At 40.3% G+C, this 14,286-nt stretch overlaps 1 protein-coding gene across 1 annotated transcript in view; it reads left to right on the top strand.

Moving 5' to 3' along the window:
* The window catches only part of ABCC4 (ATP binding cassette subfamily C member 4), a 235,105-nt gene that overhangs the window by 114,378 nt on the left and 106,441 nt on the right, over positions 1 to 14,286 (top strand). The gene's annotated exons all lie outside the window — the stretch shown is intronic.

Below are 14,286 nucleotides of genomic sequence, written 5' to 3'. Positions count from 1 at the left end.
AGATAAATAAAACCTTTAAAAAAAGATATTGTGGGAATAAAGCAGATCAGTACATTCACGGGGCTCGCAGCCGTGCTCGCTCCCCGGTCAGCACCTACGGGATCTTAGCCACAGTGACATCGTGGTGGGTTGGAACTTCCTCACCTGGGAAATGGAAAGAAGGGCTGCCTTTTGTGCTTCACAAGGCTGTTGTGAGGGTTAAATAAGACTGCAGGAGAGCATTTGGTGCAGTCCATTCCACATGTTTATTTAGCCCAGGCCCTGTGCAGAGCACGGGGGTGGTGACTTGCAGAGGCCCCCACGAGTCTGCAGTCTTGTTACAGCTGTGGTCAGAAAGGGGATTGGAGGCCTTACGTGTCTGACGGCCAGGAGGTCGCTCCACTTTGCCAGTTAATTTGAAAGCTACAGTCATAAAGTTTGGAGCATTAAGTGGGACTGCATTTCTGTTATCACGGCCTCTGAATGCTCGTGGCCACAGTGAACCAGGCTCTTCCTGTTCAAGACCTGTAGGCTTCGCCACATGCTGATTTATTTATTATCCAGGGATTTGGGACCAAGTCTAAATCTTCAGGGTTTCTAATCTTAGAGCAGTGCACTAGTGTTTATCTTGCCTGCCCCCTCCCGTATCTGTGAGCCAGGATTCATTCCTTGAAAATAGAAGCCAAATAAGGACTCCAAAGATAGGCCTGGTTTGCCCAGAATGTTTAGGGGCCCTGAATTATTTATTCTTTTTAGTGGTAGATTAAAAAAATATTTTTTAATTAAAAATATTTTAAGTGGTAGATTTTACCTTTGGGTTAAAATTTTTGTAGTTTCTAAACCAATGGGAAGAACAAGCCAAAACCATGCATTAGGGTTCATAGAAGACATCATTGATTATATGTATGTACTTTAATGGTTACATAATATTAAAAAGTAATTCCCCTCTGGAGTTGAGGGGCAGACGCACTCAATTGTTAAGTTCCGTTAAGTATCCACACGAAATGGATACAAGTGCCGGGTGTAATGTCGCGCCCCTGAGTTACAGAGTGTCCTCTGAGTGGCATGGAGAGATCAGGAAACACATTGTTCTCTTCTCAGCACTTTGTCATTCAGAGCACCCTCTCAGGGAGGAGTCAGTCCATTTCCCATGCGCTCACGATCCTGACAGGGTCCTGGAGTTCAGAAAAGAGAAGGTACAGGTGGTAGTTTCCAGGCAGGGAGACTTGGAGTGGTGACTGGGGCTGCCCGAACCATAGCCTCGCGTAGATTTTCAGGTGTCCTGCCCGTGTTCCCTTCCGTGGTCACCTTCAGTTCCCACTTGTTGCCGGAATATTCTCAGTGACCCTGATCTGGGTGGTAGAAATGTCTCTTTACATTTGTTCACGGGTGCTCCCACCCCCGATGTGCCGCCTCCCTTCTCACACCTCTCCCATCTTGTTCATCAGTGGGAGATCCTTCAGACTTTACCCAGAGAACCAGGCCTTCAGTGAAGGGCCCCGAAACGCCGGCTACCCTGCCGACATCCCAGGCTCACTGACTTGGATTTCGGGAAGACAAGGTGAACCTGGACAATGGTGTTTCTGGTTGGTACCCACGTCTCTCTGAGCGCTCCCGAGCTCTGATTTTTAAGAAGGTTCCAAGCTCCACGACTTTAGTTTCTCTCCATTTTGAACCTATGTGTGGTTGCATGAAGTTTGCTAGCTTATTTGCTTCTGTAAGCGCTGCCTTATTACCCAATGATTTTTCATAAACCAATCAATCTTAAGCTGTTTGGGTAAAATTTGCATTGGCTAGTGTGTTGTCTCAGACGGGCAAAAGCTAGTTTTCTTCTTTTTCCCTTCCTTCCTCTATTTTTACCCTTCCCTCCTCCGTGGATTTTGGTAATGGTAGTGTGCGTGTATGTGTGTGTGTGTGTGTGAAAGAACCGCACGTTTTCAGCTGTCCCAGCATTTCGCACACATTCTCCTTGCACCTTGAGTTGAGCAGTGCCTTTGTGGACGTGATCCGCATCCCTGTGCTGTGGGCTGCACCTAACTCTTCCTGATCAACATTTGTCTTCCACCATCTCCGTTCTATCAGATCTTAATACACAGGTAACACAAATCCCAGGTCAAAAGGAAATCATTCAGAAATTAAGAGATGATTTCTGTATTCATTGTAAAACCATGTTTTCCTTGGATGGGTTGAAATCATTTTATTTTTTATGTCTGGCACAAGAGGGCAGCATGACCTACATTATTTCAAGAATCTAATGTAAGGGCACCTTATTGCAAAAACCTGTTTTATTTATTTTTTTTAATGTAAAGCTTAGAAATTCCATTTTTTAAAGCTTGAGTCTGCATTTTGTACTGTCGATACAGAATTTTAAAGCCGTTGTTGTAGTTTATTATGTTTGAGACCTTGAACTCTTTGATTAATAAATTATAGTGCTGTCCCAGAATATCTGGCATTTCAAACAAGGTCACTTGGATTTCTTAACTGACACCTTCTTGCCTCCTAACTGGAATCGGGCAGCCACTGACCTCTTGACGGGATATGTTTTAATTCCTAAGGGTAGAATATGGGGGCTTGTATGACATTAGTTTAGGGAGAAATAGGACCGGACAGTTTCTTCAGTTTCCTTCCACTCCAGCAGAGTCCGTAGAGACGTTCTATTCTTACCAAGTCTCTAGAGTTTCACCCTTCATTTTGGAGACGAGATGCGTGGAGGGTTGTCCTGTTTCTTCATGCCTGGAAATGGTGACATAACACTTGCTGAGTGCATCGACTCTAATGGATTCCAGATAAATGTTTGTTTGTTTGCTTTCCGTTTGTCAAGTTGGCTCTAGGAAAGTCGGCCGCTGGTGTCAGAAGATGTTGGTGTTGTCTCTTGTCTCAGGGAAGTGCGAAGTTAATATTGGGTTGTGGCCAGTGCGTTCATTTCACATGACCGATTTTTCTCCAGTGGTGTGTGAGTTGCCTTGTTTATGTGTCCAGATTAAAAAGAGTACAAACATATATCCTTTTTTTCCCCGCTTACAGATTAAGTTAGGGCTTAAGTAGTATAATAGGAGAAAAATAAATGTAGTCACTTTTTTGCCAGTTCTGTTCTTCTGATAGAAGGTGCCTGTGCCCCGTAAGGTATGGAATGTGAATAGTGAGAGACCTATGGGTGTATCCTCCTAATCCAAAATCTAGAATTGCCCAAAGGGTTCAGGTTTCTAATTTGAGTGGGAAATGAGGCTCTGGAGATGCTTTCACAAATCTGAGCCATCCTGAATTTTGGGATATGCATGGGTAGGAGTTGGGCGTTGGGGCGAGGTGGGTGGTGGAGGTTTGAACAATCGTTCTGTTTCTTGAACTTGGAAAGGGACATCTTAGCATCCACTGTAAGTTTCTAATAAATAACTGGAGGAGGAGTGAAAAGTGAACCGAAAGCAGCATGGTGAGCTTCTTGTGCTATCAGAAAAACCGTCTTGCCGTAGTCTTTATGAAATCAGTTTCAACGTGGTGCTGCCTGGCTCGAAAAGAGTCATCCGTAGAGAAGCAAGATAATTGTAGGGATACCTCTCTGTTTATTCCATTCAAATGACCACTGGAGTTAGTGCTTAATGCATATTTTTAACAAGTATAATATTTCAGCGCTGTCAAAATTACCTTGACGATAATAGGCCTGTTAAATTATAGCTCTATAAGTTAGGAGGGAAGATGGCTCTGCTTAGCCCACATTAATCTATGCCTGTTCACACAAGTGATTCTGCTGAGCACGTAGCATGTTAGAACAAGAAATACTGGTCCTCAAACCTCTGATTTATGGTCGGTGTTGTTTTGACACAGCATCGAGACGATTTACAAGGCAAGGCTTCGTGTTAAAATATTTCACTGGTGTCATCATTCGTCACTGACATAAATATTCAGTAGTGATGCTGGAACATTGGTAATGTGCCCATTCATGCCAAATCACTGCCTGTGTTTCCTTTCAAGTGAGATCTGTTGTGGATATGGTTAAAAGAAACTATGGTTTTTCTTCCTTGAGCGCAGATGAGCTGTAAGAAATTGAGAGTAAGAATAACCTCTATCCTGACAGCTTTCATGTACTCATCTTGCCTAGGTTGCTTTTAATTCTGGCTTAAGTCCTACAGGCTTGCTTTTTTTTTTTTTCTTTTTTCTTTTTCTTTCTTTGCTTGGTGCACATTGTAAAGAACATATTTATATGTACATTAGTTAAAGAGGCTTTTTGTGTTCAAAGGAAGAAGTTAGTCATCATCAGAAAAGCTTTGTTGCAAAACAGAAACACACATTTCCCTTTTCTTTTTTTCCTTGTTAATAATAACAAATGGAAGTGACTGTCAAGGGAATAACACAAAAGTTTGCATCAATCATAATGATTCTCAATAGCCGTATAAATATTGTTTTTTCAGGTTTGAATCAAACAGCTAATAGTTTTGAAGTAGGTGTGGTAATTAAATCCTGTCGGGTTGTCACATATTAAAAATAATGTTTTTTCACGTAACAATGGTTATATGTACTTAAACTCTTATCAGGGTGATATTAAGTCATATTTTATGGGAGTTGCTTGTTTACTGCTAATAGTATCATAAAAGCCTTTGTTAGGAGTTTAAATAGTTACATAGTTACATATATTTGATTACTATTGTTATTTTGTCAGTAATCTCCGTGAAGGTGATTATTATAGCTCTTGTCCACGGCTGGTAAATATTGCACCATTGTGATAAACATTTTTAATCTATTAGAATGTTCTGATTACTCTTTATTCCTGTTTTTTTTTTCCCCCCATAATAATCAGACATGGAAATACTGACAGCTTAGTAACAGAGAAAGCACTGTTGGTGGTTGTCCAATAAAATGTTAAAAAGATAAGATTTGGGAAACTTGTGCCTTTTTCAAAGTGGTAATCATGTACTATCTCAGGAGTTCGTAAGTATGACATTTTACTTGTGTTCTTTCCCAGTAGAGCACATATTAAGTGATTATATATATCATAACACAGAAGTTCTCCACTTCACTGATATTTGTGGCTATGATGTTTATACTCCCAAACTCCTCGGTTTTCATTAATTTCATATTTGTGTTGCCTCCGTTTTCAGCCAGCTTGGAGCTAGGCGGTCTTTGGTACTCAGGACTTCACTCACTAGTGTATCCCAATTTCTCGTGTTAGTTTGCTTAGTACTTTGGCATTACCTTATGGGGTGTGTGATTTACAGTCATTCAAATACTGTTATTTAAAGTCTTTCTCCCCCACCCCAATCACAGGCAGATGACTACTTCAACTTTGTAGTTCTTTGTGACAGAAAATGCATCAAGGTATCTTTATGACATAGTTTATGACTTTTGTGCAACCATTTCAAGAGAATCTGGAATAGTATTTCTGGGCTAGTTTCAACACGAATAAATATTGATACATATATATAAAAGCGTAGTGCTCTGACATGAGGTGGGAGTGGATGGAAATTTGCTGGATCAAAATTCTATATGGTTTTGCTATAAGGTCAGTTGTGCCCCCTCAACCATTTGACTTCGTAGCTCTTCTGTGACAACATAGGCTGAACTTTGATTTTCCTTTTATAACTGAAATCTTCATCTTCTCATCATTGCTTCCCTGCCCCCCTTCACTTTCAGCATGATCATTTATTTTGACATGAGGAAATGTTTACAACAGTGAGCCTGTGACATTTTATTTCACATAAAGCTTAAAATTTGGTTATGTTTTAAATCACATCTTTATAGTACTTGTCCCAATTATGGTTAAATTATTATTTAGGTAATTACGTGTTGACTGCTTGTCTCTTCTCTTAGCCTTGGGGCCTCAGTCCTCCTAGAGCCCATCTATTATGTTATTGCAAAAGCCTCTGAACCCAGGATTGGACACTTTGTAGCTGATTAGTATTTGTTGGCGGGATAGAAGAAGGGATGGTTTCAGGAGCGTATTTGCATCTCCCTGTGTCACGCCCTTTAAGAACAATGCAACTTTAGAGTGTTGAAATAGAATTAGAGCCTTTTGTCTTCACACTCAATGTTTATATTAAATTGAACCCTTCCCTATTTATTTTCCAAAGTAGAACTTGTAATAGATTATTTATGGTGGACCGTGTTTCTGGTATATGATGGCACGAAGAGAAAACCACATACACGGTTGGTTCTTCGGAAGCTGTGGTTCATGGAAGTACACCGCAAGGTTCCAACTTCTGTTATCTACCAGTCAAGGAAATCACCAAACACCTAACGCATTTCCTTGGGGTTCAGTTGTGCACCAAAGACAAATGTTGGCATTTCAATATTTGGTACCTGATAGTTTACTTCATGCATTTTAAAACCTCAGTCGATATTTTGAACTATGAGTAGGGAGTTGAGATACACGTTTTGGTGTGGTAAAGACCCTGTGCTGTTGGAACGTAGCTTTGGAGTAGCTGTGCCATCACTTCTCTGCCTCAGGTTTCGCAGGTGAAAAGAGGGAGTTTTTTTCACTCCTCAAGCATTTCCTGGTCCTCTCCTGGTTGTAAGTTGTGGTCCCAAGCATTGGGACAAAAAGGCCCTATTTTCAAGGCATTTGCAAACTTAAATATTTGCAGACAATGCATTATTTCTAAGACAACCAACTCCCCTCCCCCTGCCTACCCCAAACCAAAAAGAACTATCCAGTGTCAGTATTCGATGATTCCATATAGGAAAGATACAGATTCAAAGACTGAATAGTTGCGGAGCAGATACTCTAGATTCACATGTACACACACACACACACACACACACACACACACACGGCGCTGTGGTATAGTTCTTTTTCATAATCGATTATGTAAATCATTGGCCTTGATTTCACAACATTTCCAAAAACTGTTTTCTTGGAACTTCAAGACCAATTGTTTCAAAATGAAATCACACGAGTTGGAGAGAGAGAGAAATTTAGGAAACAAAAGTAAGTGATTTACTTAAAGATAATAATCTCTAAGCTTACAGCAAACCCAGCCTGGCTTTTAACTAGACTTTTGACGGTAGTCAAATGCTCTCCTAATCCATCAGAAACCATCTGGATGGTAGAGCTCATCTCTGGACAGCGCATAAGGAAAGAAGGAAGTCAGCTTTTAGTAAGTGTCAGCACACACTTCTCTTTGGGCTTCTAGAAGCATGTTACTGATGCTTTTTTTTTTTTTTTAAGATTTTATTTATTTATTTTACAGAGAGAGAACAAGCAGGGGGAGCAGCAGAGGGAGAGGGAGAAGCAGGCTCCCCACTGAGCAGGGAGCCTGATACGGGGCTCGATCCAAAGACCCTGGGACCATGACCTGAGCGGAAGGCAGATGCTTAACTGACTGAGCCACCCAGGCGTCCCAGGAGCGTGTTACAGATGCTTTGCCCGTGGACAGAACAGAAGCAGTGGCAGCTTTCTCCCTGAGAATGTTGTCATGAAATCAGCCACAATCCGTTGAGCGTTCTTTTCATTCTTAGTAACCAGGATCAATCTTTCAGAAATTTTCCCCTCCTTTAGGTGGAAACTCTTTAACATCTAGAAAAAAAAAGACAACAGGCTTCAAAGAACACTTTGAATGGAAATTTATTAAAACACTGTGGTTAAGTGGAAAGCTATCAGAAAATCAAGTTCTCTGTTCTGGAAATATTTTCCTTTCATTTCTTTTCTGCATTTGCATTTTAATAGATTGTATCACACGGGGAAACGTTTCAACCTCTTGAACACCTGGAAAGTCTATTTTAGACTTGTTCTGTGTTTAAAAATCTTTATCCAGACATTATTCCAAATACAGTCGTGCTCTTGGTGATAGGGACATCCTGCCTCCGGGTCTGCCGTTGGTAGAAAGAGTGCTCTGTAGAGCCATGTGTTGTAAATACGTCAGTAGAAACCAGTGTATCTGCTCTGGTGGATGTTCAGCTTAAGTCCCCGATTTTACGATGTTGAAGTCAATAGTTGTGATTTGTCTCTCAATTTTACGTGGAGGTTTCTGGAAGTATTCTTTTGGTTCAGTGACTGATCTCATTCTTGACTCAGTTTGAGGCATGTAGTCAAAAAATATAGACATTTCTTTGAGAGTGGTAAGAAAAACAATGCACGTGCTTTTTAAAAAACTGTAATTCCAGTGTAGTGCGCACACAGGGTTACATTGGGTTCACGTGTACGGCACGTACACGTTATGCATAAAGATATACAAACAGGTATTGCAGTGTATATGGATTTGTCCTTAAATATATATTCTCACACATATAATTCCAAATGTCTAGATCACAGTGGTGCTTTGCGATGTAAGAATCATGGATTATTTTTTTTCGTTACCATTAAATATTTAAAAGTAGATTAAGAAGGAGGTGGTTGCGTTCTTGTATATAGTCATTTCTTTTAGACTTTCTTCTTCTGTTAGTGTCAGAATGGCCTGGGCTCATTCAATTTATTTCCTTTGGGGAAACTATAAATTCATTATTTTAGCTTTTTGGAGAATAAAATGGTAGAAATATCTTAGAATTATATCTCATGCTAATATAAATCTTCTCTCTGTTCACCCTTTTAGCATAAAAATTGAAAAGGCAGTCAAATATAGTTGGAGGAGTTCCACCTATAAGCTGTCTTGTAGACAGAATTGTTTGTTCCTGGTGCTAACTTTTAATTGTTGGTCCTGACATAGTCCTGTATATGAAAGGAAAATAAACGCATATTTCAAGATGATGAGGCATCCGTGTTACTAGAAAATTGTTCTTCCTTGACTTCAAGATGAAATAAATAGTTGTTGACGTAAATAGCCAAGTAATAAAAGGCAACACCTGTGTAATCCAGACAGTGGTTTATCGTACAATCAGATAAGAGGCTGTTCATTAATGAATTGTCAGGTCTTCAGACCAGGTGAATAGATTTATCATACATTAGGGAATTCTAAAAAGTTGAGTGAAGAAGCTTTAATCCTTGATGCCAAGTGTTCTGAGCACTCACATCTTCTTTCCCAAAGGAGACACGACCGGAATGTAAGGCCTAATTGACCTGGCCTTCAGGTATGTTGTCTTGTCTTGGTTCTTGCTCTATCAAAGTTAACTACATTTTCTCTAGATAAGAGTAGGCTCTGACATGTGAGGTGGCAAAATGAGTATCTTCTACATTTGGAAAACATGGGGTCTTTTTAAAAAAATAGCCCATCTTTTCTCTTCCCTGAATTCTTATGCCCCTCCATCAAGGTCCTCTTGACTGAAGCACAGTTGTCTTAAGCAGCACTGATGAGGGTTGGGGTGTGTGTGGGGGTCTGTATGTGTGTGTGTGTCTGTGTGAGAGAGACGACTTTTTAGTCAGATTGTCACACCAGCATAAGGTTCATATTGTTGGATTCTATTAAAGAGATGTAAAACTCAACATTGGAAAATCAACCAGCAAATAAAATGACCTTTGATTTTTTAATGACACCAATTTGAGTGGTTTTCTTATATTTTCCAATAGTGGTCTTGAGCCAAAGTATAATTCGGGTTCCATGGTCAAGAGAGCCGACTTTGGAGTCAGCCTCCCTGAATGTGAATCTTAGCCCCCCTGCTGGCAAACCGTGGCTGACTGACTTCATCTCTTTCTGCTTCAACTCTGTCTGTGCAGTGGGGACGGTAATAGGGTAGTAGAACCAAACTTTTTAATGTGAGAATTAAGAGATTTAATATATTTAAAGCATTGAAAACAGTGCCTACCATATAGTTGACGTTGATTAACTTTTGACTATTTAAGTGACATGTTGACATTTTAGAGTGTATTTTTTGCCTCTTTTTTTTTTTAATAAACAAAATCCAAATGCATATGCTAATTTTGATAAAACAGTGGGGATGGGGAAGGGTGTGTGTTTTCCCAGATGCAAGGAAAAATAGTAAGTGACCAAAACTAACAAGCCACAAAACAACATCGTTGTTGTTTTTTTTTTGGTTTTGTGTTTGTTGTTTTTCATTGGGGGCTTCGCTTCATTCCAGAGTTCATTTTAATTTAATTTGGTTTCACAATGAGAGCTCAATTTTGCATATAAGTACCAAACATCTGGTTTACTTTTTGTTTAAAAATGATATGGCTGAAGTTTATTACAGAAGTCTATTGTATAATTAAGGAAAGACAGTTTGAAATTTATAAAGTAAGTTCTATTTAAATGGAACATTGGAATCTTTCCAGGGAAGTGGGTATACTTCTTGGGAGTAGCAGGAACTTATTATTTTTTTTAAAAAATGCTCTAACTTGTCAAAATGTAGAACTTCTATGTATTCACCTTTTTCAAAAAGCATGAAAAATGACAAATTTCACAAGGGGAAGTTAAAGTGGACCTAAGGCACTTTTAGCTTGTCAAGCCTTCAAATTTTATTCATGGGATGTTTTTAGAGACATTTTGTGGTTTGTTCACTCCAGTTAATTCCAGGCAATCCTTCTGCATTTCGATCAGATGGACATTCTGATACTTCAAAACGTCTTGCACAAAATATGGTTAAAGCAGCTGGGGAAGAAAATGAGATTCCGGGGTAGTTCTTATAAACTGTAGATTATATTTTTACAGCAGTTAAAGGAATAATAAGCCCACAGAACAAACACAGCTCTTCTGTATATACCGCCCAGGTAGCATTAATAAACTGACAATTTAAATGCCGTAAATTACTGGCCGGTTATGCTAGTGTGGAGGCATATGAAGAAATACATAGTTTTGGGCGGAGAGACCCAGGTGAAGATAGAGCACTTAACTGGCTGAACACCTGTCTGCCAGGTGGCTGTGTTAGTGGTTAGGCAGTGAGCTCCTAACGAGTCCTGAGTCTTCGTCTTTATTCAGCCTCATAATGTCGGAGAGGGCCCTCGGCTCCGAAATTCAATGGTTCTGTTGTCCTGCAGAAGTCACTTAGAAACCGTTCAATAAAACAGAAAACCAAAACTAGGTTGTCAAGACTCAAGAGGATTTTTATGACCCTCCTTTCCATGCACCCTCCAATGTTTAAGGGCACTTTTCCATGGCGGGCTGTCGTGTGTTGGCGGTTATAATCCCGTTGCTTATCAAGTTGAGGATCGGCCCGAAGTCTGATGCCTTTGGACTACTTCCCTATGTCTTGGCATTTTATAGCAACATCGTAAATTTATTTGACAGTTTCCACTTCTCAAAATCCCGTCACTTCCATTGTCTCATTTCATCTTCAGAAGCAACAGGGCAACGAGAAATCTGCTCTCTCTTAAGCCTCTGGAGCTTGTACCCGGCAGAAGCACGCTCGTCCTCGCCTCCTTGTTCACGCCTGTTGTTATTGTCCTCATTGGTTAGTATGTGGGAACCGTAGAGTTACGATGCCTGTAATTGAAAATTAAGCACCAGCTTGCTCCCAATCATTAATCAGCCCACAGATTATAATCAGCATACAGATTATAACTAAATATTTATTAAGCATCTCCATATGCCAGTGTGCTGGGAATTTTGCATAAGGGAACCAGATACTGTATTCTGAATTCTCCATGGGCCTTTTCTAAAGCCATGTCATTTGTTCCTGGGCATTATAATATTTTACACAATAATGGTAGCGCTTCAGGGCAAGGTGAAATTGTCTCGCATATAGTTTCCTGTGAAATGGGTGTGGACATCAGACTAATCAGAAATATTTTTTAAAATTTTAGAAAATTTGCATGACCTGGAGACTCTATCACATAGTACAGGTGTGATGAAGTGTGTGCAGTCGTTGGGGGTGTGTGTGCGCGCGCATGTGTGTTGATATCTAAATTCTAATTTGAGTGACAACTATGAGAGTAAGAAATACTTCAAGATTTGTGGTCTTCACCGTCCTCATTCTGTTCATTCAGCTTTTATATGCTCTTTCTTGCTTTTATCCATTTTCAGGAGGATTTAGCATTTGAAAGTGAATTAGTCCCCAAATGGGGTGGGGTAGGTGGATGTTGGGAAAGTTACTGTTTCTGAAAACCAGAGGATCACTTTAACCTCTTCTCATGGCCCTACATGTTTAAGACTTTCAGTAGTACCTTGTCATGACTTCATGGTTTTTTGTTTTGTTTTTGTTTTTTTGGGGAAGACCTATCTGGCATGTAGCACGGCCCAGGTTTAAGCACACAGCATATCGAGTTGACACAGTATGCAGTATACAGTATTGCAGTATGATTGCTGTTATGGTGTTAGCTAACAGCTCTATTATGTCACATGATCATCTTGTGTCATGAACAATTAAGGTCTAGTCTCTTAGCAAGTTTACTGTTTATAATACCCTTTTGTTGTCTGTAATCACTGTACTGTGTATTAGGTCTCTAGGACTTGCAAGTACATACCCTTAGATTATGCCCTCACCCCCGAGCCCCCCACCTACCATTTTCCTCGCTGCTTTTATGAGCTCAGTGTTTTTAGATTCCACATCTAAGGGACGGCATACAGTATTTGTCTCTCTCTGTCTGGCTCATCTCACTTAGCAGGATGTCCTCAAGGTCCATTCAGGATTTCTTTTCTTTTTTTTTTTTTTTTTTCCATGGCTGAATAGTATTCGTGTGTGTGTGTGTGTGTGTGTGTGTGTGTGTGTGACATCATCACACATTCATCTGTTGAGAGACCCTTAGGTTGTTTGTATACTTTGTTGTGAATAAGACTGTAATGAAATGGGAGTGTAGCTATCTCTATGACAACCTGCTTCATTTCTGTCATAACTTTAAGGTTTTTATAATTTTGTAGCTGATCATATGTTAGGAAAATATTAGCTCTGACATTTATAGTATTTGGTTTTATAAGAGACAACATGGGATCGTGGGATTGTAGTAGACCCTTCTCTGCCATGTGGGTTCTTAGGGGGAGTGAAAACAACATAGTGTTTGGTATGACCTTTTTTAAAATAACTTAAAGAGGACTCAGAAAGAGTAGTGGTTCTTAAATCCTATCATATTAGAGGTACTGCTAACCATTCCAAAATGTGTGCAGTCATTTGCATGAAGACAAAACTACCTTCATGTTGGCTATGTTGGAAATGCCGTTCAGTGTTTGATAGGACTCATCTTGACTTTGGGAGAATCATAAGTATGATTGGAGGTCTTGGTTGTTGGAGTGGATAGAATGGAGTTCTGGGAAGTTTCCTACAGGGAGAACCACAGCAAAATGACTTCACTATTGTAGGAATCCCATCCAGCTGTCCTATAGATATAAAGAAGCATGGGGGTGTGGGGTGTGACGGAAGACTGAGTAAATTCTCCTGTTGGATGTTTTCCGATAAACCATGCTGCTAAGGTCTGTGGTTCATACCACACTTGTCATGGGCTTAGAACTTAAGTTAACAGCAGTTTGGAGTCTGGGGTGTATTACTCCCAATGAATCCCACTTAAAAACACATTTTATTGATTCATTCAGGCTTTGGTATGCAGTCCACTTTTTAGATACTTCCCCTGCTCCATTCACAAATTACAGTAACGGAAAGACAAAAAGATTCTGCCATCGTGTCTTCCAGCCTGTGTCATCATTGTTTTGCAGTAACGGAGAGTTTTGCCTTCTTAGTTGTTCTCCACAGAAGCTAAATGGTATTTGGAAATTTGCAGGAAAGTAGTGTCTAGGAAATCTTACTACAAGTTCAACATTTTATAGTGAGGTACTTGTGGTCATTCGCTTTATCGCAAATAGTGTAAGGACGGGATTTAATCCTAATTTTAGCCATCGTTTGGATTTTTGTTGTTGCAAACTTGGGTGTATAACGTAGATGCGTCACTGTTTCCTTTGCTCCTGGGAGAACCTGTTTCCAGTGTCATTTATGTTTTGATAGTCTTTTTTTTTTAAGATTTTATTTATTTATTTGACAGAGAGAACGCAAGCCGTGGGAGCGGCAGGCAGAGGCAGAGGGAGAGGGAGAAGCAGGCTCCCGGCTGAGCTGGGAGCCCGACGTGGGGCTCTGGGGCTTGATCCGAGGACCCTGGGATCATGACCTGAGCCAAAGGCAGATGCTTAATCAACTGAGCCACCCAGGCACCCCTTGATGATCTTTTTAAAAACTCAGAAATGTGGGAATAGGTTTCCTAACAAAGCCGCCATTTGCTGTCATGGGGGTGGCTGGCTCCCTGGGATGATTGTACCTGCTTCACCTTTGTTGGATTTAAGTAACACAAGGTTGTGGTCCCTTTACTCCCACCCTTGCCTGTAAGGTTCTTTTCAAATATTGGCTCAAACATATTAAGGTCCATTTATCAAAAATGTCATTAGTCTCCCGCCATAGTGCCCTGTAGAATGCACACTTCGGTCAGAAGGGATGGCGTACAGAACTTCATATTCATGGTCTGTCCTGTGCTCTCTCTCTTCATGTTGCACTTCCAAGGAATCTTGCATTCTTTGACTTTTGAACCTTTGTTGTTGT

This window comes from Ursus maritimus, unplaced genomic scaffold (genome assembly GCF_017311325.1).
Source record: "Ursus maritimus isolate PB19 unplaced genomic scaffold, ASM1731132v1 scaffold_10, whole genome shotgun sequence".
Lineage (NCBI taxonomy): Eukaryota > Metazoa > Chordata > Mammalia > Carnivora > Ursidae > Ursus > Ursus maritimus.
The sequence above is the reverse complement of the archived record's forward strand: the minus strand, read 5'-3'. Positions and strand labels throughout refer to the sequence as shown.